Here is a 25070-nt window from a genome sequence, read left to right as displayed (position 1 = left end):
GAAGAGGACTTACAGATGGATTAGGCAGTGACCCTGCTTTCTGGGTGATAAGGCTTTATCTCTTACTTGCACTGTTCTCAAGTACAATATGTTTTTAAGATTACTTTGTAGAGAAAGTTTGGGGGTATAGAGGGTGTACAAAGGAGATAGTGATCAGTTTCCTAAGGGAAGAGAAGGAGAGATTGAGGAAGGTGGCAGTGGTAAGGGAAAAGTATGTATAGGAGGGGATGAAAACAGTAAGGATAGGCATTTAGGTTGAAGGAACAGTGTGAACAGAAGCACAGGAGTCTAAGCCTCCATAATGAGTTGTAGGATCTGCAGGCCAAATTATCGATAGTCTTACACACAGTTGAAGTAGTTTAAACTTTTATCTTGGAAGCAAATACAAGTCACTGAGACAGGATAAAGAAAACAGAAGCCTAAGCCAGCTCAGCCCATTTTAACTCCCTGCTGTGTGTCACATTAGGTACTTTATGCTTTATGTCCTTAAACTTGAAGGTTTAGGCATGACTGAGGCAGAAAATGAGGGAAACAAGGGGCGCCTGCCGTGGCTCGGTTGGTTAAGCACTCAGGTCATGATCCCAGGGTCCTGGGTTCGAGCCCCACATCGGGCTCCCTGCTCAGCAGGAAGTCTGTTTCTCCCTCTCCCTCTGCAGTTCCCCCTGCTTGTGCTCTCTCGCTCTCTGTCAAAGAAATAAATAAAATCTGAAAAAGAAAAAAAGAAAATGAGGGAAACGAACTTAAGGCAGAAGGAATGCTGGATGTGATTAGAGAGAGCATGGAACACTTTGAAGAGCTGGAAGTTGTTCTCTGCAACTATAACATTGGGTTTATGGTGGTAAGTAGCACATGAGGCACACAGATCGATCCTTGAGTATTGCATGACATTCTAAGGATTCTCGAATTTTTTCCCTATAGGTAATAATAGAGTTTATGAATTTTAATCAGGAAAGAGTCATGATAAGGTTTTCCTCTTAGAAAGATCATTCTGGTATTGTAGAGTGCAGATTTCAGAAGGGATGGAGGGAAGATAAGGCAGGGTGCACAAAGACTGGTTAGGAGTTTCTGTAATAATTGAGATGACAAGACCCTAAACTAAGGTAGAGTCATTGGAGATACAAAGGGATAGGTTAACAGTACAGTACAAACTGTACAAACATTTAGAAGGTAGGATCCATAGGATTCAGTTACAATTGGATTTTAACTTGGGTCATTGAATAGACAATGGTAGAGAACAGTTGACCCTTGAACAATGTGGGGGTTAGGGATGCCGACCCCTCTTGCAGTCTAAAATCCATGTATAACTTTTGACCACCCCCAAAACTTAACTACTCAACTACTGTTGACTGGAAGCCCTACAGATAACATAAAGTCAATTAACACATATTTTGTATGTTATATGTATTATATGTATTCTTACAATAAAGCTAGAGAAAAGAAAATGATACTGAAATTATAAGGAAGAAAAAGTATGTTTACAGTACAGTACTGTATTTATTAAAAAAAGACCACATCTGAGTGGCCCCACACAACTCAAACCCATGTTGTTCAAGGATCAACTCTGTACTGAGACAGAGGAAGAGGAGCAAGCTTGGGGAGTAAAAGTATTTTAGCTTTTGGATATATCGAGTGGGAATTGTCTATGAAACATCCAGGTGGAAACATTAACTACAGAGTTGGGTGTGTGGGTTTGGAGTCGAAGAGAGAGGTCTTGCTGTGAGAGTCAGCAGACTATATTATAGGTGGTAGCTGAAACCTTTGATTTACATAATACCATGTAGGAAGAGTTTACCAATGGAGAATAGTTCTGGAAATAGACAATGGAGAACATTTAAAGCCAAATTGAGGAAGAAGACCTGGAAAGGGAAATTCCTGTGTGTTTAGAGATGCAGAGAAATCATGAGAAAATGTCATAGAAGCCAAAATGGAATCATTTCAAAAGGAAGCTATGCTTCACAACCAACTCCAGAAAAAAATAAAAATTTTTTAAAAAGGAAGTGATACTTCAAATGCTTTGAGAAGTTGAATAAGACAAGGATTATTAGGAGTCGGTTGAATTTGATAACTAAGTAAGAGCAAGTTTGTCACATTCTACCTAATGCTACCATTTGGGGAAGGAGCTAATTTCTTTGAATTGAGAAGTTAATGGGAGATCAGAGTGAAGAAAGTAATTGTGGATTAGTTCAAGAATAAACAAATCTTAGCTGTGAACGGAAGAATGGAAAGAGGTGTTAGATGGTAAAAAGGGTTAAGAGAGTGATTTTTAACATGGCAAAGACTTGAACCTGCTTTTTTCTTATGACAGTTTAATTGAAATGTACTTCATATAATGTAAAATTCATCCTCTTAAAGTGTACAATTCAGTGGTTTTTAGTATATTAACAGAATTGTGCAGCCATCTCCACAGTCAACTCTAGAACATTTTCATTACCTCAAAAAAGAAACCTTTTACTCATTATCAGTCACTCACCATTCCCTCTCTTCCCACCCATTAGCAGCCACTGACATCTGCTGTCTCTGGATTTGCCTCTTCTGGACATTTCATAGAAATGGAGTAACATATATGATCATTTGTGACTGACTTCGTTTACTCAGTATAATGTTTTCAGGGTTTATCCATATTATAGCATATGTCAGGACTTCATGTCTTTTTATTGCTGAATAATCTTCCATTGCCTGGTTACACCATGTTTTGTTTATCCATTGATCAGTTGGTGACTATTTGAGTTGTTTCTACTTTATGGCTTTTGTGAATAATGCTGATATGAATATTCATGTGCGAGTTTTTGTGTGGATGTATGTTGCTCCTAGGTGTATACCAAGGAATAGATATGGTTACTCTTATGTTGTACATTTTGAGGAACTGCCAAACTGTTTCCCAAAGCAACTGCACCATTTCATTATGCAGTGTAAGGATTCTGATATCTCCACATCTTCACCAACACTTGTTATTTTCTGGCTTTAAAAATTTTAGCTGTTCTAGACATTTTTCCAAAGAAGACATCCAAATGGCCAACAGGCACATGAAAAAGTGCTCAACATCGCTCGGCATCAGGGAAATCCAAATCAAAACCTCAACGAGGTACCACCTCACACCAGTCAGAATGGCTAAAATTAACAAGTCAGGAAACGACAGATGCTGGCAGGGATGTGGAGAAAGGGGAACCCTCCTACACTGTTGGTGGGAATGCAAGCTGGTGCAACCACTCTGGAAAACAGTATGGAGGTTCCTCAAACAGTTGAAATTAGAGCTACCATTCAATCCAGCAATTGCACTACTGGGTATTTACCCCAAAGATACAAATGTAGGGACCCGAAGGGGTACGTGCACCCCGATGTTTACAGCAGCAATGTCCACAATAGCCAAACTGTGGAAAGAGCCAAGATGTCCATCGACAGATGAATGGATAAAGAAGAAGTGGTATATATACACAATGGAATATTACGCAGCCATCAAAAGGAATGAGATCTTGCCATTTGCAATGACGTGGATGGGACTGGAGGGTATTATGCTTAGTGAAATAAGTCAATCAGAGAAAGACATGTATCATATGACCTCACTGATATGAGGAACTCTTAATCTCAGGAACAAACCGAGTGTTACTGGAGTGGTTGGGGGTGGTAGGGATGGGGTGGCTGGGTGATAGACATTGGGGAGGGTATGGGCTACGGTGAGCGCTGTGAATTGTGCAAGACTGTTGAATCACAGATCTGTACTTCTGAAACAAATAATGCAACATATTTTAAGAAAAAAGAAAAAGAAGAAGATAGCAGGAGAGGAAGAATGAAGGGGAGTAAGTCAGAGGGGGAGACGAACCATGAGAGATGATGGACTCTGAAAAACAAACTGAAGGTTCTAGAGGGGAGGAGCATGGGGGGATGGGTTGGCCTGGTGATGGGTATTGGGGAGGGCACATTCTGCTTGGAGCACTGGGTGTTATGAACAAACAATGAATCATGGAACACTACATCAAAAACAAATGTAATATATGGTGATTAACATAACAATAAAAAATTAAAAAAATTTTAGCTGTTCTAGTGGGTGTGAATTGGTATCTCATTGTGGGTTTGATTTGATGATGATGACCATCTTTTCGTGTGCTTTTTGGCCATTTGTCTATCTTCTCTGGAAAAATATCTATTCAAGTTCTTTGCCCTAAACCCCTAAAATTGGGTGGTTGTCTTTTGTTGTTGAGTTTTAAGAGTTCCTTTATGTATTCTGGATGTTAGACCCTTATCAGAATATGATGTACAAATATTTTCTTCTGTTCTTCCCTTTTTACTTTCTTGATAATACCCTCTGATGTACAGAATTTTAAAATTTTGATGAAATACATTTCATCCATTTTTTTTCTTTTGTTACTCATGATTTGGTGTCATATCTAAGAATTCATTGTCAAATCCAAGGATGTGAAAATTCACGCTATGCTCTCTTCTAAAAGTTTTTTGGTTTTAGTGTTTATGTGTTGATTCATTGTTGAGTGAACTTTTGTGTATGGTCTGAGGTGTGGGTCCATTTTCTTGCATGTGGAAATCCAGTTGTTTCATCCCCATCTGTTGAAGTGACCATTCTTTTCCCATTGAATAGTCTTGACACCCTTGTTGATAATCAGTTGACCATAGATGTTGGGTTTATTTCTGGACTCTCATATCGATTCTATAGGTCTGTATGTTTGTACTAATGCCAGTACCATATTGTTTTGGTTACTCTAGTTTTGTAGTACCTTTTGAAATCAGGAAGTGTGAGTCTTCCAACTCTGTTCTTTTTGATTATTTTTTTGTGTGTGGCTGTTTAGGGCCCGTTGCAATTCCATATTAAACTGAAGATCAGCTTTTCCATTTCTGCAAAAGAGATTGTTGGAATTTTGATAGAGTTTACATTGAGTCTGTATATCCCTTTGAGTTACAGCAATACTTTGCTACTTCCAATCTGTGAAAAGGCTGTAGTCTCTATGTTGTATCTTTTACCCTTGCAAATGGAATTTTTTTTTCCTTAATTTCATTTTTGTAATGTTTGGTTTTAGTGTGTGGATGTATAGTTTATTTTCTGTCTTCATCTTGTATCCTGTAATTTTTTTAAACTCATTTATTAGCTCTAATAATTTCCTAGTGTATTCTTACGGGTTTTCTGTGTAAGATCATGTCATCTGTGAATGAATAGAGACAGTTTTGCTTCTTCCTTTCCAATATGAATGCATTTTATTTTATTTTAAAGATTTTATTTATTCATTTAACAGAGAGCATATACATGGGCAGGGGCTGGGGGGAGAGGGAGCAGACTCCCTGCTGAGCAGGGAGCCCAATGTGGGGCTAGTAGTTACTTTTACCAGGACCCGGAGATCATGACCTGGGCTGAAGGCAGATGCTTAACCAATTGAGCCACCCATGCGCCCCTGCATGCATTTTATTAATTAATTATTTTTATTTTCATAATTGCCATTGCTTGAACTTCCAGCTCAGTGTTGAATAGAAGTGGCGGGGCAGACCTCTTTGTCTTGTTCCTGGTCTTAGGAGGAAAGCTTGCAGCTTTTCCCATTAACTGTAATGTTAACTATGGGTTTGTCACTGATGCCCTTTATCAGTTGCCTTCTATCCATAGTTTGTCAGATGTTCTGTTAAATGTTTGTTAATATTTCTGCATATTTTTTAAGTAAAAAATTTTTTCTATTATTGATTTTCAGTGTCATTTCATTGTGGTCAGAGAACATAACTTTGTGTGCTTTCAATCTTGTAAACTTTATTCAGGTTCAGGTTTGTTTGTGGCCTAACATATGACCTGTGTTGAAGAATGTTCCAAGTGCACTTGAGATGAATCTGTTTTTTTATGCTGTTGTTGAGTGGAGCGTTCTGTAGATGTCTGTTAGGTCTAGTTTGTTTAAATATTGTTCAAGTCTTCTTCCTTTTGGTGTTTTGTCTAGTTGATCTGTCCATTATCAAAAGGGGGATATTGAAGTCTTCAACTATTGTTGAACTGTTTCTCCTTTCAATTTAGTCAGGTTTTTGTTCCATGTGTTTTAGGGTTCTGTTATTAGGTGTGTATACATTTTTAATTGTTATCTTGTTGACAGACCTACCCTTTTATCATTATGTAATATTCTTTGTCTCTTGTAATAGATTTTGTCCTAAAGTTTATTTTGTTTGGTATTAGTATAGTCAGTCATCCCAGCTCTCTTTTGGTTACTGATTGCATGAAGTATCTTTTTCCATCCTTTTACTTATTTTTTTAAATTTAATTTTTTAAGATTTTTTATTTATTCATTTGAGAGAGAAAGAGAGCATGTGAGAGCACGAGCAGTGGGGAGGATCAGACAGAGAGGGAGAAGCAGACTCCGTGCTGAGCAGGGACCCCAGTGCAGGGTTCAATCCCAGGACTGTGGGATCATGACCCGGGGCAAAGGCAGATGCTCAGCTGACTGAGCCACCCAGGCATCCCCATCCTTTTACTTTCAACTTGTCTATTAGAACTTGAGTCTCCTGTGGGCAACATATAGTTGGATCTTTAAAAAAAAAAAAAAAAAAGTTTTGCCACTATCTGCCTTTTCATTTTGGGAATTTAACTTATTCACCTTAAAGTAATTACTGATTAGGAGGAACTTCAGGCCTATTGCAGTTTGTCTTCTATATGTTTTATATCTTTTTTATTCTTTAATTCTTCCATTACTACCTTCTGTGTTTCTTTGCAGTGTATTTTAATTCCTTATATCTTATTTACTATATGTTTTTGAGTTATTTCGTAGTGGTTGCCCTGGGATTACAATTAACATTTTAATTTGTAATAGTCTGGTTCAGATTAATACCAGTTTAATTTCAATAGTGTATAAAAACTGTACTCCTATAGCTCCACTCACCCTTATGGTGCTTTTGTCACAAATTGTGTCTTTATACATTGTATGCCCATATGATTTAAAATTGTTGCCTTATGCAGTTGTCATTCAGATCAGAAAGGAGAAAAGAGATACAAACGAAAAATACATTTTTAAAATTTTTTGAAGATTTTATTTATTTGAGAGAGAGCATGCATGCGTGCACGAGTGGAGGCAGAGGCAGAGGGAGAGGGACAAGCAGACTCCTGGCTGAGCAGGGAGCCCGATGCAGGGCTTGATCCCAGGACCCTGAGATCATGACCTTAGCTGAAGTCAGACACTTAACTGACTGAGCCACCCAGGTGCCCTGGAAAATACATTTATACTGTCTTTTGAAATTGGTATGTCTTTTATATTTACCTATGTAGTTACTTTTACCAGTGTTCTTTATTTCTACATGTGGATTCAAGTTAATTACTGTCTAGTGTCCTTTTCATTTCAGTGTGAAGGACTCACTTTAGCATTTCTTGTAGGATAGATCCATTAGCAATGAATTCATTCAGATTTTCTTCCTCTGAGAATTATTTTTTTTCGTTCAATTTTGAAGGATAATTTTACAAGATAAAGATTCTCAGTTGACAGTGTTTTTTCCTTCCAATACTTTATGTCATCACACTGCCTTCTGGCCTTTATGGTTTCTGATGAGAAGTCAGCTGTTAATGATATTGAGGATCCCTTGTATGTGATGAGTCACTTCCTTCTTGCTTCTTTCAAGATTCTGTCTTTGTCTTTGAACTGTTTGATGAAGATGTGCCTCAGTGTGAATTTCATTGAATTTCTTCTGCTTGGAGTTTGGTGAACTTCTTGGATATATAGATTAATATATTTCATTAAGTTTGAGCAGTTTTTAGCCACTATTTCTTCAAATATTTCTGCTCTTTCCTCTCTCTCCTCTCCTTTTGGGACTGCCATTATGCTTGGTGTGTCAGATGGTATCCCACAAATCTCTTAGGCTCTCTTATATTTTCTCCATTAATTTTTATGTCCAATCCCCAGGCTGATATATTTCAGTTGACCTATCTTTAAGATCACTGGTTCTTTGTCCTACCTTCTCAAATCTGCTGTTGAGCCTATACAGTGAATTTTTCATTTCAGTTATACTTTTTAACTCCAGGATTTCTATTTGATTTTTTTTAAAGATTTTATTTATTCATTTGAGACACAAAGATAGAGAAAGAGCATGAGCAGGGAGAGAGGCAGAGGGAGAAAGAGAAGCAGGCTCCCCCCTGAGCCAGAAGCCCGATGTGGGGCTCAATCCCAGGACCCTGGGATCATGACCTGGGCCGAAGGCAGATGCTTAACCATCTGAGCCACCTAGGCGCCTCTATTTGATTGTTTTAAAAATAATTTCTCTCTCTTTATTAATATTTTTAATCTGGTGAGACAGAGTTCTTATGCTTTCCATTAGTTCTTCAGACATAATTTCCTTTTGCTTTTGAACATACTTAAAACAGATTTAAAGTTGTTGTCCAGTAAGTCTAATGTCTGGGATTCCTTAGGGAGAGTTTCTAGTGATTGCTTTTTTCTCCTGTAATGGGCTCTTCCTTCTTGTTTCTTTACATGCATGTAATTTTTGTTGAAATTGGACATTTTGAGTATTACAGTATGGTAGCTGTGGAAATTAGGCTCCTTTCCCCAGAGATGTTGCTACTTGTTGTAGCTGTTCTTAGTTTGTTTAAGAACTTTCCTGAACTAATTTTGTAAAGTATACATTCTTTGTCATGTGTGCCCATTGAAGTTTGTGTCTGTGTTCTGTCAGCTAATGATTGGACAGGTGTTTCCTTAAACATTTGGTACCAAAAACGTCTCCCAGTGTCTTCAGAAGGGTGTTGTGCTTATGCTGGAATATTTTATTCCCTGAGCACTCAGCCACTTTACAACTCTGGTTAGCCTTAATTTGCTGTTTGTGTAGAGGTCAGGGTCACCCAGAAGTGAGAGTGTAGGGACTTCTTGGGTAGGATAAACTCAGCAAGATCTACACTGGGAATCTTAATCAAACAGTTGAAAGACAGAGACAAAGAGAGAATCTTGAGAGAAGCAGGAGTGAAGTGACTCCTCACATACAAGGAATCCTCAGTATCATTTAACAGCTGACTGTTCCAACATCTTAGCAGAAACCATAGAGGTCAGGAGGTGGTGGGATGACATATTAAAGTCCTGAAAGAAAAAAAACTGTCAACCAACAGCTGGCAAAATTCCTGGGCATGTGCACAGCCCTAGGCATACATGTTGTGTCCTAGATTCCCAGAAATCTGTTGAAGCTGTTCAAGGTCCTTATTTCTCAAAATATCTCATTGCCCAGCCTTTCTTCCCAAGGTTTTTGGTCAGTTTGTTTGCGCCAACTGTTATTCATTGTGTCAGGCAGCAAGCGCTGAAAATGTCTGCTTGCATATGTTTTCAACAAACATCCTTTGTGTCCTGTAGTGACTTTAGCCTGGGGGAAGTCTGAGTTAGCAGCATTAGGTGAGTTAAAGCAAGACTTTTCACACATCTTCCAGGGAGCCATTAGATTGGTCAAAACAAATGATTTCAGTTTGTTTGTAAATGAGATTTGTTTTGCTTACCAGTACTAAGAATGTGGGCTGTTTTCACAGCCACCACTGAGCTGGGGAGCCCAGGATAGGACGAGAGTAAGTTAAATGCCACAAAGCTCTATGTTCTTACCAAGATTTAGCTGTTTTTCTTGAACCAGTACTCCCTGGATTGCTACAAGCTTTTGGTTAGTTTCTGGTCTTCTGGAAAAATTGATTCTGACAGTTTTTAGTTGCTTTTGCTGTTTCTTATGCCAGCATTTTGCCAACATTACTCCCATCTATTTATCATACTACACTTGTTGTTAGGCTACCTGTTATTAGTATAGTTCAAGTGAATTTCATATTTCATGTAGCATACAGTGTGTCAGTATATTCTCTTTCTCAGTGCTTTATTTTTCAAGGATTTTAGGTGCTTAAAGAGATGCAATATAAATAAAGGTTTTCTGGCTGTTATAAACACTACAGTAAGCACCCTTTAATTACATTTTTGCTTACTTTGTGTATTTGAGGGTAAGTTTTTAATAGTGGAATTGCAAGGTGAGAATATTAGTTTTTGATAGGTTTTGCTAAATTGCCCTTTTAAATATATCAGTTTACACTTTTACCAGTAGTGTCTTCATGCCTTTCTATTATTGGGTATTGGACTTGTTCATCTTCAGAAAATTTGTGGTTGAAAAAGGGTATCTCTTTAATTTCCTATTCCTTCATTTTTAAAATATCTTTTTAAAAAAGATTTATTTATTTATTTTAGAGAGCGAGAGAGAGATAGTGGGGGGGAGGGATGGAGGGAGAGGAAGAGAGAGAGACTTTTAAGCAGATTCCCCCCTGAGCATGGAGCCTGATGTGGGGGTTGATCTCACAACGCTGAGATCATGACCTGAGCCAAAATCAAGAGTCAGATGCTTAATTGAGCCATCCAGGCACCTCCATTTTTAAAATGTCTTTTTTGTGTATTTTGTGTTTATATGTTTTGTCTTTTTTTTTTTTTTTAAATTTTATAAAATATTTGTCATGTTTTAGGGGACGCCTGGGTGGCTCAGTTGGGTGTCTGATTCTTGATTTCAGCTCAGGTCGTGGGCTCAGGTTTGTGAGATTGAGCCTTGTGATAGGCTCTGCACTCAGCGGGAGTCTGCTGGATTTCTCTCTCCTTCCCTCCCCCCTGTTTGTGCACTCTCTCTCAAATAAATAAATAAATAAATCTTAAAAAAAATATTTTTTTTAATACATGTCTAGTGCCAGTATTTTTTTTTCCAAGTTTCTTTGTGGCTTTTTAAATTTGTTTATGATGGGGTGCCTGGGTGGCTCAGTCAGTTAAGCATCTGACTCTTGCTTTCAGCTCAGGTCATGATCTCAGGGTCATGAGATCGAGTTCTGTGTTGGGCTTGGTGCTTAGCGGGGATTCTGCTTGAGATTTTCTCTCTCCCTCTCCCTCCCCCCTACCCCCTGCTTGTGCATTTGTGCTTATTGTCTCTCTCAAAATCTTTTAAAAAATGTTAATGATTTGTAATAAAACTATAAAAGAATTTGTTTATGATGTTTTAAAAATGTACTTAAGATTTTTTGAAGGGTTTTCAAATGGACAATCAAAGAGAAAAGACAGAAAAAGCTTTGTTTTTCATAGTCTTGTAAGGGGGAGAAATACAGTTTAGAAAATCTCAAGCTTTGTCCAGACATCTTTATGCCCTTCTTTTCTAGCACAATTAGATATTGGCTAGTATTACTGCTTACTGAGTACCTACTGGATATGAAGAATTTCATTTTATTTAATCTTGGCAATGCCTTGCCAGATGTCAACATTCTTTTGTACAGATAAGGAAATTTGGTCCCTGAAAGGTGATGGCATTCAGTCAAAACCCATAGCTGTGTTCCAGACGGAGCTAAGATTTGAATCCAGATCATCTCTCAAATTCCAGAGCCCATATACTTCCTATTTACCAAATTATCTCTCCATTAGGATATTTCCCAATTTCCTTATAGAGAGAAGGGGGCCTGAGTGATAATACAAATGTGTTTTTCTCAGCCATTAAAAGATACTACCAAAGGAATAGCATTTCTTTTATGTTCTTGCAGACATGTTTAATACACATACAAAGAAAGTTGTATGTATAAATATGTATACTTTTAAAAAAGATTTTATTTATCTTAGAGTGTGCATGCATGAGCAGGAGGAGGGGCAGAGGGAGAGAGAGAATCTCAAGCAGACTCCACCCTGAGCCCGGAGCCCAACACAGGGCTGGATTCTGTGGCCCTGAGATCATGACCTGAGCTGAAATCACGGGTAGTTCTCCCAGCCAACTGAGCCACCCAGGTGCCCCTAAGTGTGTATACATCCTAAACAGGCTTTTTTTTTTTTTTTTTAAGATTTATTTATTTTAGAGAGAGAGAGCATGCAGTGATGAGGGGCAGAGGGAGAGGGAGAGAAAGAATCCCAAGCAGACTCCTGGCTAATCGAGGAGCCTGATGCAGAGCTCAGTCTCATGACCCTGAGATCATGACCTGAGCCAAAATCAAGAGCTGGCCACCCAACCACCTGAGCTACACAAGCACCCCACTATTCTAAACAGTTGTAATACATGGAGTGAGGGAATTTGTATTTGTTCAGCACTTGCTGTGTGCCAGGTACTAGGCCTGTTTATATTTGAGTGAAGTCCTTAAAACTGGTTGCCTTGAAAAGTTGTATAAATATTTAAAAGTGAAGCTTTTACCTAAAAGGTTATTGAAAACAAAAATACTAGTAAAACTCATTTGGAATTGCTTTCAGAGCTAATACCATGATGTAATGAAGTATAGCAGTTCATTTTGAACTGAACATTAAATTAATTCAAAAGCACTAAAAATTGTGACAGGTTGAGAATAAAACTGCATACTATTGCCATTGTTCAAAAATGGGGTGTGTTTGTCAGTTATAGAAACAGTGGTTTTGTGTGACCAGGACTTTCCTCTTAACCTTTTCATAAATAGGAATGTTTCACCAACTTGCCAGTGATGGATGCCTTTAGATAAATATAGTTGGATAAGGAGCTACTAAAGAGAAAAAAGAGAGCTGGGGAAGATGAGGAAAGAAAGCTCCCCTTCCCTATACTGGGAAGAAGACTTTGTAAGGAAGATTCATAAATTATAGATGTAATTTTAAGATGTTGGTAATTTTAAGTAGTTTCTTCCAAAGTTGAAATAGTGAATCAAGAACTTTGACTTTCTGCTTAGGAAAATTATGGGAAACAGTGTGAATATAAAACTGGAGAAAAGGCTCATTGAAGTCCATTTTGTTATCCTACTAGTATGGTAACAAACAGTTGAAAAGCAGCAGATACCATCTAAGTTTTTCAACTTAAGTTTAGCATTTTAAGAAAAGGTGTATTATGAGTATATCATAGTCTTAAATGTATATCTAATATACATTTATACTCTTATTTCGTATTTAATGAATATAAATAATACTCTTATTTGGTATTTCAGTATTAATATACTTTTAAATGTATATTACAAAGTATATCATGACATTAAATTTAGCTTCCTCAGGTTTTTCTAACATTACTTTTTTTTTTAATTAAAAGAAAATTTAAAGCAGTTTTAGGTTCAGAGCAAAACTGAGCAGAAGACAGAAAGATTTCCCATATATCCCCTGCCCCCACACATGCATAGCCTCCCCCATTATCAGCACCCCACCCCACCGCCCCCCCACCAGAGTGGTACATGTTATGCTTGATGACCCTACATTGACACATCATAATCACCCAGTCCATAGTTACATTAAAGCCCACTCTTGGTGTTGTACATTCTTTGGGTTTGGACAAATATGTTATGACATGTATCTGTCATTATGGTATCACACAGTGTTTTCACTGTCCTTAAAGTCCTTTGTGCCCTGCCTGTTCTTCCTTCCCTGCCTCCTCCACCAGCCATAGCAACCATTGATCTTTTAGCAGTTTCCATAGTGTTCTACCTTTTCCAGAATGTCATATAATAGAAATCAGTACAGTATGTAGCCTTTTTAGATTGGCTTCTTTCACTTAGTAGTAGGCACTTAAAATTCTGCCTCCATTTAAGATTTTACTCATTTATTTTTAGCACTGAATTCTATTGTCTGGATGTACCACAGTTTATCTGTTCACTTACCGAAGGATATCTCGGTTGCTTTTAAGTTTTGGCAATTATGAATAAATGTAATTCTCTTAAGTTAGCTGCCATAAACATTTTTTTTTTAAGAGAGAGAAGGCAAGAAAAGCTAGAGTGTGTGTATGCAAACGGGGGCAGGGGGGCAGGGGCAGAGGGCAAGGGGAGGCGGGGGAGAGGGGAGAGAGAGTCCCAAGCAGACTCCATGCTGAGCATGATCATGACCTGAGCTGAAACCAAGAGTCCAGTGCTTAGTCAACTGAGCCCCCCAGGTACCCCAGCTGCCGTAAACATAATATATATAAACGTATACATAAACATATGTATATGTTTTTGTGTGTTCGTAAGTTCTCTCAACTCATTTCGGTAAATACCAAAACACCAAAGGAGTGTGATTGCTGCATAGTATGGAAAGAGTGTGTTTAGTTTAGTTTTATTGGAAACTGCCAAGCTGTTTTCCAAAGTGACTGCCATTTTGCATTCCTACCACCACTGAATAAGAATTCCTTTTGCTCTATACCCTTACCAACATTTGATTTTGTCAGTGTTTTGGATTTTGGGCATTCTAATAGGTATGGTTCTTTTTTTTTCTTATTTTGGTAGTTTTTTTAGATTGAGGTATAAGTGATATACAACATTATATTTATCTCTCAAGTGTACAATGTAGTGATTCCATATTTGTATACATTGCAAAATGATCACAAGAAGCCTAATGAACATCTATCACCATATGTAGTTACAAGAACATTTTTTTAAAGAAAAATAATTTTTTTTAAAGATTTTTAAAGATTTTATTTATATGAGAAAGAGAGAAACAGACCACGAACAGGGAGAGGGGCAGAGGGAGAAGCAGGTTCCCCACTGAGCAGGGAGCCCGATGCAGGGCTTGATCCCAGAACCCTGAGATCATGACCTGAGTCGAAGGCAGACATTTAACTGACTGAGCCACCCAGGCACCCCTAAAGAAAAATAATTTTTTAAAAATCTAGATTTGTTTTATCAGGTTCATCAATTTACAGTTCCCTAGTGACATGATATGAAGCATTTTCCATGTTTGTCATTTATATATCTTCTTTGGTGTCTTCTTGTCTTTTGCCCATTTTTAAATTGGTTTGTTTTCTTATTGTTGAGTTTCAAGAGTTCTTTGTACCTAACAGTCCTTTATTACAGTGTAATCTTTTATGAATATTTTTTCCAGTCTGTGGTTTGTCTTCTCATTCTTGGTCTTAAGTCTCTTAATATTTATGTTCACTCTCCCAGTCTCCCTCCTTCCCCTCTCTTTTTCTTGCAAAGTATTAACTAAAGAAACTAAATTTTATACCCTATAGATTTTGAGTCTTAATCAGTTTAAGGTTTTGTTTGCTTATTTTTGCAAGGCTGGTGTGTGTATCAGAGAGCATATTAAGGTGTGGTTTCTTTTTTTGTGTGAGATCTTAGCAGCCATTGAAAATCGTTGCCAGTATCCATTTTTAAGTTGCTGATTAATTGGCGATAGTCCTTCATTTCTTTATTAGTTGGAAGGTTTTGATCAAAAGAAACTTGTTGCATCAACACTTTGTATAGGAAATTCAGAATAAATTTTTTCCCTTTTATTTACCAGCTATTCTATATAATGAGATGGTTCTCTAGCATCCTCCAGAGTGACCAGTGACTTTTATTGAGTATCATTATGAACTCATGGATTTAAATATACTTGATATATTTTAGTTCGTTGCAATTATTAATTTTTGGCCTGTGGGAGCATCTTCCAGTTGGTTTCTGAGTCCTTTCTTTTGACTTGATTCCAATCATCTTTTCGTAACTTTTTACTTTCTTTTATGACATGATATTTCAGCCTCATTGTGTATATATCCTGCTCTTAGACGTGATGTCATCCTAATGGGAATACCTAATAGTTCCATGTGCTTTTAAGTTATGTGGTTAGATTCCCACAACTTAATGTGTATTTATGATGACAGTTTAGTGGACATTTGAAAACAAATACACATAAATTGAAAGAGAAAATATTTTTATTTCACTCTTAAATAACTAAAGTTAATGGTTTGCCTGTGCCTGCTGGATACTATACATAGTAATACTTTGTAATCAGATTGGACATTACCACTCTCATTTCTTGTCTCATGTTGATTTTCACATGGTACTTAAAAAAAAATTGTGGCAAATACTCCCCAAAATCCCACTTCACAAAGATATGTCATTGAAAGGAATGTTGCTCGGCCTAATGTTGAAATTGACCTTCTTTTAGGTGGTAGTTTGTACAGTGTCTGACAGATGTTGGGTGCTACTGTTTATCTCAAATTGAAGATACCCCATGGCTCCTGTATGACTTGATTTATGATGCTCTGGGTGCCTCAGTGCACTCTTTGGGAACCATAGACTAGATGCTTCTGCCCAGTTTCTATTGTAACCAGTGGTGTGCATTTTAAGATTATTGCTTTGTTTTTTTTCTGTTTTTGTTTTGTTTTGTTTAGTACTGAACACGGGGCTTGAACTCACAACTTCCAGATCAAGAGTTGCATGCTCTTTTGACTGACTGAGCCAGCCAGATGCCCCCAATAGTGTGCATTTTAAAAGTTATTGTTAAATAAAGTTTGTTGGTCCTTCCACTCTCCAAATGAGTTCTCATTTAAGATTTGCTTGAGGGGCGCCTGGGTGGCTCAGTTGTTAAGCATCTGTCTTCGGCTCGGGTCATGATCCCAGGGTCCTGGGATCGAGTCCCACATTGGGCTCCCTGCTCAGCGGGAAGCCTGCTTCTCCCTCTGCCATTCTCCCTGCTTGTGTTTCTGCTCTCGCTGTCTCTGTCAAATAAATAAATAAAATCTTAAAAAAAAAATTTTACTTGAGGATAGATTATGTGATTATGAAATATGGCAGGAAAGAGTCCTGTCTCCCCACTCCCCCAAGAATATACCATTCCTTTATTTTTTATTTTTTATTTTTTTATACCATTCCTTTAAAAATGTTCTGTTTCTCTGTTAAGTATGGAATATTTATTATGATTTTTTAAATGAGAAAACTTTTTTGTCCTCTGTATTAGAGTGACAGCTAGTGATAGCACTTTTGATTTTGTTTAAAGACAATAGTCCAGTGTGGGTTTTCCCCTGATACATACATACTCTTTGATTTGGACAGCTGTATGTAGGACTGAATTGTCTTTCACCTTGGAGGCAGAAGGTGGAATTATTTCCTATATATTTTGGCTGCTCATTTTCTAACACCTGACTTACTTACTTTCTTTCTCTCTCTTTCTTTTTCTTTCTTTCTTTTGCTTTTTTTCCTAAGATTTATTTATTTATTTTAGAGAGTACATGAGTGGAGGGGGGGAGGGACAAAGGGAGAGGGGAGCAGACTCCCCGCTCAGCAGGAGCCCAAGGTAGGGGGGACTCAATCTCAGGACCCTGAGGTCATGATCTGAGCTGAAACCAAGAATTGGGACGCCTAACTGACTGCCACCCAAGTGCCTCAGCAACACCTGACATTCTAATCCTGAGTCTGAACTTCCACTTTCACTTTAAAGCTTTGCTTTTTTTTTTTTTTTAGAAGATTTTATTTATTTGACAGAGAGAGCACAAGCAGAGGGAGAGAGAGGGAGAAGCAGGCTCCCTGCTGAGCAAGGAGCCCGATGTGGGGCTCGATCCCAGGACTCTGGGATCATGACCCAGGCCGAAGGCAGCCGCTTAACTGACTGAGCCACCCAGGCGTCCCTAAAGCTTTGCTCATTTATTATTATTTTTGATACTGAAGTCTAGTTGACACAGAATGTTACATTAGTTTCAGGTGTACAGTATAGTGATTCCACAGTCTGTATGTTATAGAGGGCTCACCACAAGTGTGGCTACCATCTGTCCCCACACAACTACCATCGACTGTGTTCCCTATGCTGTACCTTTCATCCCTGTGATTTATCCACTCCATAATTGGAAGCCTGTACTGCCTACTCCTCTTTACCCATTTTGCTTAACCGCCCTTCCTCCTCCGCTCTTCCCCTTTGGCAATCATTAGTTTTGTTCTCTGTATTTATGAATCTGTTTCTTTCTTTCTTAATTTTTTTTTTTAAAGATTTTATTTATTTATTTGACAGAGAGAGACACAGCGAGAGAGGGAACACAAGCAGGAGGGTGGGAGAGGGCGAAGCAGCCTTCTCGCTGAGCAGGGAGCCTGATGCGGGGCTCGATCCCAGGAGCCTGGGATCATGACCTGAGCCGAAGGCAGATGCTTAACGACTGAGCCACCGGGCGCCCCTATGAATCTGTTTCTTATGCTCTTCAGATTTTGGTCTCATCTGGAGGTTGATTTTACAGATTGCATTATGTCAGTTTCTTGAACTAACTTTAGTTTGTTTTCTTGTCATTAGTTGTGTGTTAGATGTCAGCATTGAAAAGGCATTCATACGTTCATTTTCATTGTAATGAACTTCAGAATTTTACATTTTTATATTTTCTTTTAATATATATCTTGTTTTAGGTATATTGTTTTAATCAGTGACACTGAGAATGTTGGGAAGCTGAGTGGAAAACATGAAATCACTGTCATTCAGCGAATTTCTGTGAGTGGCATGTGGGACTAATTACTGTTTATTTGTTTGGATGAGAAACTAAAGATTAAGTCTGATAATATATAAGAAGGGTACAGAAACAATAACTCATGTAAGTGTAAAATCTCTATTAAATGTGGGCCTAAACAAATGTTAGTAGATTTTAAAGGACTAATTATGTAACAACTGAATTGGATGGCAAGTGGTCTGTGGGGACGTGCATGAGAAATTGTTGTCAAGCCTGTAAATGTGAATACTAGTTTGCATTTCCTGGGCACAGGTCATAAACCTCAAACATACTATCATGGGAGGAATTTCACTGATGATGATATGAACTCTAAACCTTATGATATGAACAGCTTCATCTGAAGGATTATATCTGTCCCATTTTATTGATAAACTTAAAACATTTTTTTCTTGGACAATAATATTCATATTTTAAGAGAAATCCCCTTTTCTTTATTTCTTTGTAATTTTTTAAAAATTTATTTGAGAGAGAATGTGTGTGTGTGTGCAAGTTGGGGGAGAGGCAGGAGGAGAGAATCTCAAGCAGACTCCCCACTGAACATGGAGCCTAACATGGGGCTCAATCTCAGGACCCTGAGATCATGACCTGAGCTGAAATCATTCTCAGACACTTAACTGACTGAGCCCCCCAGGTGCCCCTTTTATTTGATTTTAAAATAAGATTGGCAGTATTCTTTTTGTAAGACATGATTTTTTTAAGTTTTTCTTAAAGATTTATTTATTTAAGAGAGAGAGCATGAGCAGGGGGAGGGGCAGAGGGAGAAGTAGACTCCTCACTGAGCGGGGGAGCCTGATGCGGGACTTGATTCCAGGACCTGGGGATCAAGACCTGAGCTGAAGGCAGACGCTCAACCAACCGAGCCACCCAGACGCCCAATTTTTTTGTTTTTTGTTTTAAAATTGTATCAGAAAAATGCATAAGATAGTTTAAGATATCAAATAGTACTCGTGCAGAGACTGTTGTCCATAGAAGACCTGCCTGCAATGTCCGTCCTTGGCTGGTGTTGGAGAACTTGACTGTTAAGTTTCCTACAGCATGTAAAACTTTTCCCAGATTAGAATAGTCGCTTACTGTGTCTTACTGTTGGTAGAAGCAGTGTGGTTTCTGCTGAATACCTGCTTTCTTTCTGGGAGTCTGGAATTCTCCTACATGCTAGGCTCCACAAAGACCTTGGAGTTGTCTGGCAGGAGTTGTCTGGCAGACAGCACTTCACATCTTACTGTTGTAGAAGAAGAGTTCAGCTTGTTTCTGTGACCCCACTGCAGGAAGATTCTTGGAAGCTTGAGTCTGGTGTCCCCTGGACTTCTCTCCACTTGCCTTTTCCTTTGCTGTTTTTGCTTTGTATCCTTTCATGTAATAAATATCAGCCATGAGTATGACTCTATGCTGAGTTATGGGGGTCGTGGGGTGACCTTGGAGGCCCCCCAATGCAGTACTGAAAAACAGTGTAAAACCCTGTCTCATTCTTGCACCCCCACTCTTATTTTTTTCCTTTTAGTGATTTCTTTTGGTATTTATTTCCTTATTTCTAAATGATATACTTAAACTGCCTTTTTTTTTTTTTAGATACCAGTTTTAGTTGTGGTGTATTAACTGGGTGTTATGGTAGGCGATGATTTAGGTCTGATAGCCCTTCCTGAATTCCCTCTCTTTAGCCCTCTGATATAATCATGCATATCACAATGTTTGATTGAATCAATGTTCATTGACTGGACAAATATTATGTAATGCTGAGCCAGGCAATAGAGTACAATTTCATTTTCTTATCTTTTTCTCTTTTCCTAACAGTTAATGGTTATCTCTTATTTTTAATTTGTTTTTCTATTCTGTTCCTATGACAGATTTATTCCAAAAGCTCCAGCAGCTCTTTACCAGATCTTACTATTCTTTTCCACGTGGTCAGAGGTCTGTAAATCCCACTGTCCTCAGGAGCTCTTCTTCCTCCTGTGTCACTGTGAACTGTGTCACTGGTTGGTCACAGGCCTGCTTTTCCTGGGGCTGCCTTTGCTGCTTTCCAAGGTTGCACTCAAATCATTGGAATTCTTGAGAAAGTGACACTGTGTGTCTGAAAATGTCTTTATTCTACCTATGTGCTTGAATGGTTGTTGGAACTAATTTTCTTTTCAGAGTTTAGAAGCTGTTTTCTTTATTCTCTTTCAATTTCCAGTGTTCCTGTTGGCAAGTTGTCCCCGATCCTTTGTAAGTGCTCTTCCTGGAGGAATCTATTTTAGTATCCTCTTTGTATCCCATTGTGCTCTAAAACTTCATAATGTGCTTTGGTGTGGGTATCTTCAATTATGGTGTGGCGTGCTTAGTGGTCTCTTGTGATCTGAGCACTCTTGTCCTTTATTTTTTAAGCTTTAAATAATTTTTATTATACTTTCACTTTAAACCGGTAATAAAGGTGCTCAAATCAAGATGAATTTTAATTTCATCACACAGTCTTATGCATCTTCCTTCTTAGGATTTTTCTTTTTATGTTTTATCAAAGTTTCCCAAGGCTGAAGTAATTTTACCTGTCACAGAAGAATACCATCTCAGATCAGCTGAAATGGCAGCTCCTGGAATTTTGCCACTGATCTTGGTTAGCCAAGTCCTGATTGTGTAGACCATTGCAATTTCAACCCAAGCCTTGGGGCATTAGGCAGAGTCCCTCCCCCCACTTTTTATTTTTAGAATTTATTTGAGAGAGAGAATGAGAGAGAGAGTGAGGGCACATGAGGGGGGGGGAGGGTCAGAGGGAGAAGCATACTCCCTGCTGAGCAGGGAGCCTGATGTGGGACTTGATGCTGGGACTCCAGGATCATGACCTGAGCCAAAGGCAGTTGCTTAAGCAACTGAGCCACCCAGGTGCCCAGAGTCCCTTTTTGTAATAAAGGTTTGTCCTTTAATTCTGAGAAAATTTCTATGTCATTTGAAGAATAAAATGTATGTGCAGATACTGTTCACAAAATTTGGCATTCCTAAATAGCAGGTTAATACTGGGTAGAGGTTCAGTATGTAATATATTAATGAGCCAGTATTTGGATTCTCTTGTAGAGATTTAGGTTGGAGACTCTTAGTTTACAGCTTATTTTTAAAAACTATAAAAACAAGGAAAAGCTGCTTCTGAATTTTAGCTTGATATTTATGAATAAAGAACATTTATAAAATGCTGAATTTGTTTGACTTGTAAACTAGTTCAGCAGGTTATTGGTTTTCTGGAATAGGTCTTTTTCTGTGTTGATATTATCAAGTTTAATCAACCATTAGAGTTACTCTTGAAAGCTTATTCTGGGAGACTTTAATTTAGCAATCTTTCTTTCTTCCCTACTTATATTACTTTGTTCTTTTGCATGGGTGAGTGATTCTTATTACATGTACAAGACAATTTTAAGAATTAATGTATATCCTAGTTCTTTGGAGAAAAAGTAAATGTTTTTATGCCACTGTTTAGTTAAGTTTGAGTCCAGTTTTATGAAACTTTTTTTTTTTGCTTTACCTCAATTATAACTGTCATAAAAGTGCTTTCCACTTTTAACTTAGTACTTCTTGTCAGATACTGCAGGAGTAACATTTTTTACCTTTAGTGCAACTCCTGCATCTGTACAGTATTTTTTATATGCCACATATATACTTTACTATTTTAATGTTTGTGCATTAATATTTTCAATTTGTTTAACCACTTTGCTGCTAAGATTTTGCCATCCCATGCCCATTTTTTCCTTTACAGTTTTAAACAAGTTTCTTCATTAAAAACTGGTGATAAGAAAAACCCATTTTTCTAAAAAGATTTTATTTGAGAGAGAGAGAATGAGAGAAAGAGAGCATGAGAGGGGAGAGGTCAGAGGGAGAAGCAGACTCCCCGCTGAGCAGGGAGCCTGACGCAGGACTCGATCCCAGGACTCCAGAATCATGACCAAGCGGAAGGCAGTTGCTTAACCTGCGAGCCACCCAGGCACCAAAAAAACCCCATTTTTTTACCTGCAGTTCTCTCTGGAAAGAAATTACTCCTTTATACAGGAACCAGCCACAGGCTTCCATTTAGGAAAGATTAAAAGAGACATTCCTGTTGTAGTGATTTGGTGTATGGGGGTGGTGGGATGTTTATGGTAGAGGTGGGAGTAGCAACATTTGAAAAGGAAGATCTATATTTTTTAATGGCTCATGATCACAGTCATCTCTATGTAGAGCATCCATGGCTTTTCTCCCTTCTGAGAGATTTTATTGAGATATAATTGATACTCAGTGAAATATAGTTTAGTAGTTTTAACAAATGTGTACATACATATAGCCCACATGCCTGTTAAGATACAGCACATGGCTGTCAACCCAGAAAATTCTCTCCTGCTATTTTATCCTCAGTGCCTGCTTCTGCCCCATACCCCCACAACCACATTTTAAATTCTTTTGACAGAGGTAAGTTTCCTTGTTTCAGAACTTCATATAAACAGAATCATACTATGTGATCTTTTGTGTCTAGGTGTGCTGACTTGAGATTCATCTGTTTTGTTGTGTGTATGAGTAGTTTGTTCCTTCTAAAAAATGCTGATATTTAAAAAATGCTAATATGAGTATATTGTAGTTTACTCTCTTGTTGATGAAAATGTAGACGTTTCTAGCTTTTATGAATAAAGTTACTCTGATCATAAGTCTTGTGGATATGTTTCCATTTCTCTTGGGTAAATACTCAGTAGTGGAATTGCTAGGTCATATAGTAGGATTTAACAAAAGATATTGCCAAACGCTTTTCCAAAATAGTTAAACTTAACATTCCCACCAGCAATGTATTAAACTTCCTGGTGTCCCACATGTTCACCAGTGTTGGGAATGATCTCATTCCATTTAAATTTTAGCCATTCTAGGTGGTGTTTTTTCATAGTTCACCATGGTTTTAATTTGCATTTCTTCAGTGTTTAGTGAGATGGAGCTTTTTTCATGGGCTTCTTGACCAGTCATATATTTTTCTTTGTAAATTGTTGGCTCAACTCTTTTGCCCATTTTTTTTTTCTGGATTGTCCTTTTATTGTTGAATTGTAAGGAGTTCTTTATATATTATGGATATAAGTTTTTTTTCAGATATATATTCTGTAAATGTCTTTTCCAAGACTGGCTTGACTATTCATTTTCCTAGTAGTGTTTTTTAATGAGCAGAAGGTTTTAGTTTTTATACGGTTCTATTTTTCCACCTTTAATGTTATAGTTAATGTTTTCTGGTCCTGTCTGGGAAATTCTTAACCCGATGTCTCAAAAATCTGTTTTTCTTTAGAAGTTTTACAGTTATTAGCTTTTAAATTTTGCGTGTATGATTTATCATGAATTACATTTTGTGTATGATGTGATGGAGTGGCTTGAGCTTCTCTTTTTTTTTCACATGGTTATCCAACACTATTTGTTGAAGACTTTCCTTTCCCCCATGAATTCCTTTGGAACCTTTATTGAGAATCAACTGACTATATACCTATGGGTCTCATTCTGAATTTTGTTTGGTTCCACCAACCTATTTGTCTTTCCATACTTCAATACCATACCATCTTGATTACTTTAGCTTTAATAACTGCACTTTTTCAAGATGGTTGTGGCTGTTCTAAGTTTTGTGCATTTCTAAAATTTAGGATCAGCTTGTCAATTTCTTTCAAAAAGCTTGCTTTTTTTTTTAAGCCTTATTGATGTATAATTTACATGCTATAAAATGCACCCAGTTGAAAGTGTACAGTTCTTTGTGTTTTGACAGTTGTGAATACCTGTGAAACCATCACCACAATCATGATGTAGAACATTTTAACACCCCTAAAATTCTCTTTTTTTTTAAAGGTAAATATACAGAGGGTCCGCTTTTTTAAATTTTTGTTTATTTATTTATTTAAAGATTTTATTTATTTATTTGAGAGAGGGAGAACACAAGAGGGGGGAGGGTCAGAGGGAGAAGCAGACTCCCTGCTAAGCAAGGGAGCCCGATGTGGGACTCGATCCTGGGACTCCAGGATCATGACCTGAGCCGAAGGCAGTCGCTTAACCAACTGAGCCACCCATGTGCCCCACCCCCAAAATTCTCTTATACTTCTTTGCATTCACTTTCCTGGCTGACCACATCTGGCCCAATGGCACCTCTGACTGGCTTTCCATCACTACAGATTAGTTTTGCTTGTTTTAGAATTCCATATATATGGACTCATGCAATGTGTATTTTTTTGTGTCTGGTTCTTTGGCTCATTGTTTTTGAGACTCATCCGTGTTGTGTCTATCGGTTCATTTTTATTGCTGAATAATATTTCATTATAAGGGTATGTCGTAATTTGTTAACTTTTGCTTGTTGATAGATATTTGGGTCGTCTCCAGTTTTTGTCTATTGTAAATAAAGGTACTATGAACTTTCATTGACAAGTCTTCGTGCACACTTATGTTTTCATTTCTCTTGAGTAAATACCTGGAAGTGGAATTGTTACTTGATAAAAGTGTATGTTGGGACACCTGGGTGGCTCAGTCGGTTAAGTGTCTGCCTTTAGCTCAGGTCATGATCCCAGAGTCCTGGGATCGAGCCCCACATCGGGCTCCCTGCTCAGTGGGGAGCCTGCTTCTCCCTCTCCCTCTGTTTCTCCCCCTGCTTGTGTGCGTGCTCTCTCTCTGACAAATAAATAAATAAAATCTTAAAAAAAGGTGTATGTTAATTTTACGGGAAACTATTAAGTACTTTCCCAAGGTGATTGTACAGTTTTACCTTACTGTCAATAACAGATGAGAATACCAGTTGCTCCACATTCATGTCAGCACTTGATACCGGCAATCCTTTTAATTTTAGTGATTGTAGTAGGTATATAGGAGATAATGTGGTTTTAATTTGCACTTCCTTAAAGAATATAGTGATACTGAGCTTGTTTTCATGTGCTTTTTGATTGTGTATTTTCTGTGGTGAAGTATCTGTATCTTTTGCTTGCTGTTATTATTTGCTCATTATTTTTTAATTGGTTTGTCTTACTGATTTGTAAGATAATATGTATCTTGTAGATTGATTGTATATA

At 37.8% G+C, this 25070-nt stretch overlaps 1 protein-coding gene across 6 annotated transcripts in view; it reads left to right on the top strand.

The window, feature by feature from the left end:
• Nucleotides 1–25070, top strand: part of RALBP1 (ralA binding protein 1) — a 65652-nt gene that overhangs the window by 2325 nt on the left and 38257 nt on the right. The window contains exon 1 of one of the 6 annotated variants that reach the window (XM_027576346.2): nucleotides 18032–18056. The exons of the other annotated variants lie outside the window; for them this stretch is intronic. The gene's annotated coding sequence lies outside the window, so the exon portion shown is untranslated. Of the gene's footprint in view, nucleotides 1–18031; nucleotides 18057–25070 lie in introns of those variants that run through there. 6 annotated transcript variants of the gene reach the window in all.

This window comes from Zalophus californianus, chromosome 14 (genome assembly GCF_009762305.2).
Source record: "Zalophus californianus isolate mZalCal1 chromosome 14, mZalCal1.pri.v2, whole genome shotgun sequence".
Lineage (NCBI taxonomy): Eukaryota > Metazoa > Chordata > Mammalia > Carnivora > Otariidae > Zalophus > Zalophus californianus.
The sequence above is the reverse complement of the archived record's forward strand: the minus strand, read 5'-3'. Positions and strand labels throughout refer to the sequence as shown.